This window comes from Mus pahari, chromosome 12 (genome assembly GCF_900095145.1).
Source record: "Mus pahari chromosome 12, PAHARI_EIJ_v1.1, whole genome shotgun sequence".
In the NCBI taxonomy this organism is placed as follows: Eukaryota; Metazoa; Chordata; class Mammalia; order Rodentia; family Muridae; genus Mus; species Mus pahari.
This window is the reverse complement of record NC_034601.1, coordinates 1,005,810-1,008,522: the sequence shown is the minus strand read 5'-3', so window position 1 is coordinate 1,008,522 and position 2,713 is coordinate 1,005,810.

Sequence of the window (2,713 nt, the reverse complement as noted above, 5' to 3'; positions counted from 1 at the left end):
AAAAAAAAAAAAACAAAAAAAAAAAAACAAAACTGTACTGCTGTGCTGTTATCAGAGCTTTTCATGGTGAACATTTCCAAAAACCAGAGTACCACCTCTTTTCTTACCTAATTTATTCATTGCTAGATCTGTCCTGGCATCAATGGATATCCTAATATCATAACGATTTAAGGTCCTCCAGTCCCTATGGCTTCATTTTGTTTTGTTTTTCTAGTCAGGATCTCAATGTGTAGCTCTGGCTGTCATGAAACTCTGCAGACCAGGCTGGCCTCGAACTCAGAAATCTGCCTGCCTCTGCCAAGTGCTGGGATTAAAGGCGTGCGCCCAGCTCAGTAGGGCTTTTGAACAAAGTAGAGCCAGTCGGGTGTTCTCCTGGGGGTGGGGGTGATCATTAGGGCACTTGATGGGTGCCAGTTGGAAGCAAGACAGATTAAAGAGACCCATCTAGACAGGGGCACTAGACAGGTGTTGGGATCTGGTAAAGCCAACATCTGTTAAACTCACTGTTAGTGATTTTAGCACTAACACTTAGCTAAAGGCAAGCACTCCTTCTAATGTTTGTGGTTCTAAAAGTAAGCAAAGACGTTCAGGGCGGTCCAGTGTGACTCTTCATTTGACGGCTGCCCTAGACTCTTTCTCACTGCCTACCTGCCTTTAAGGAAAGGGCTGTCATCCAAATGGCTGCTCCTGTGCCAGCACCAGACATCTGGAACACCCCACAGACACCTCAAGAAAGCTAACTGATGGTCACAGATGATCATCTGGGCTCCCAAAGGCTGGTTCAAACAGCTTGTATTGGACCTTTTGATTTCAAGAGTCTCAGTGAATTCAAGATGACCTTACAAAGATGTCCACCTAGGCTAAAAGAGAAGCTCTTTTCCTTGTGGCCTCACAGAAGGATGGAGATCAGTGCTAAGAGGCAAGGTTGATTATAGTGTTGGTTCAGAGTCTCAGACCCTAAGACCCTGAAGACTTGGCAGTTCTGTGCCCAGGGCCTTGCAGTCTCTCTTCTCTGTTCCCTCAGACTCAGCTCTTTGTCTCTCTGCATCCAGTCCTTCCTTCGATGACTGTTCTTCAGCTGTTCAACATCCTTTTCTGATGTCAAATAGTTGTCTGCCTTGACCTGGTGGTTCTACCAACCACACAGCTGCCTCTTGAATCACCCACTGTAGGTCTCTCTTCTCCTCAGAGATCGCTGGCCACCAGCTCATGAAGACAGAGAAAGCAAGAGCAGAAAGCAGGGTTCAGAGGGCTGTGAGGATGACAGACTTGCAGGGACACCTCTACTTTACTGTTCCAGGAGTCGGTATATAAGGCTTCTAAGGTATGGGTGGGTAGGGCTGATTGGTCCTAAACACATTACCTACTTACGATATAGGCGGGAATGGTGGATTGGTTATAACACAGCACCCAGTTATCATTCAGGTGGGAGGCTAGAGTGGAACGCATGGACTGAGGCATCCAGAGTTTGCAGAGAGCTCTGCTCAGGGTCACACCCCAGATAAAGTCAGGCATCTATGCCCAGAGACATAAGTAAGGTTAGTCACGGAACCGGAAGCTCCTCTGAGGGAGGAAGTCCTCCATTTTGCAGGGAGCTCAGAGAGCTAATCAGATATGGCAGACTGTAACCTTAAGAGCAGGGTTCTCCAACAACCCGCCATTTCCACTTCTGTCTCTGCTGCTTCCTCCATCTTAACTCTTGGCTAACTCTATTGAAAAGAGGGAAGAACAGAAGTACCACAAAACCAAAATTCATCCAGTTAAGAAGCTGCCGGTAGAACTATGGTAGCTATACCAGCTGAGAGAAGTCTCGTGGCAAACCCACGAGTTGACCCTACACAGCCTGACAAGGGGGTTTGGAACAGAAACCAGTCATAGCCATTTGCTCGGGACAAACCTCAGCTATTTGTTTCGGACGATCACAGTCGTGCCTCTTAAGCACCAATGAGAGATACTGAGACTTGTGCTTGGACCAATCAGAGCCTTGCCTTTTAAGACCAATCACACTCATCTCTTTGCTAGGCCACAGGAAACCCTGTCCCCCCTGTCCCCCCTCTTCGCAATGGAGAAGTTGCAAGATGATTTAGTTCACTGGGGCTCCTGTCAAGCAATAAGTTAGTATAGCAGACTTTCAGACAGCCCTTGCTGGAGAAGCGGTGCCCTCAGCAGCCAAAGCCTTCGTTACAGTCACCAGTTTTCTCCAGGTGGCTGGTGCTGGCTATTTGACTGACAATTCTTTTACTTAAGTCAACAAGACAAAGTCCAACAGCAGCTAATTAGGGAACTGGATTGTCTCAGTTCCCGAAAGGTTCTGTTTATCTGCAAGAAAATGAAACCGAAGGAGTGTTTATAATAGGAACTGAAGGACTTAGCATCAACATCAAGGAGTGATTTTTGCAGTGTTTGCAGTGTTCTACAATTGCTCAGCACCTGCCTGACACCCCAGTAAGATGTGGATTCCCTTTGTCTCAGAGGCACAGAAGCATAATATCATAGGGTGACAGAGATGACAAGAGACATACACAAAATAAATTTATAAGTGGATGCCCACACTCCCATACATGATCTCTCCCCTTATCCCAAGCTCCTGTGAACAACCGTAGTGAAATCATTATGGAAAAAGAGGGGGGTGTGTGGGGTGTGGGGTGTGGGGCTAGAGAGATGTCTCAGGGGGGTGTGGGGCTAGAGAGATGTCTCAGGGGGGTGTGGGGCT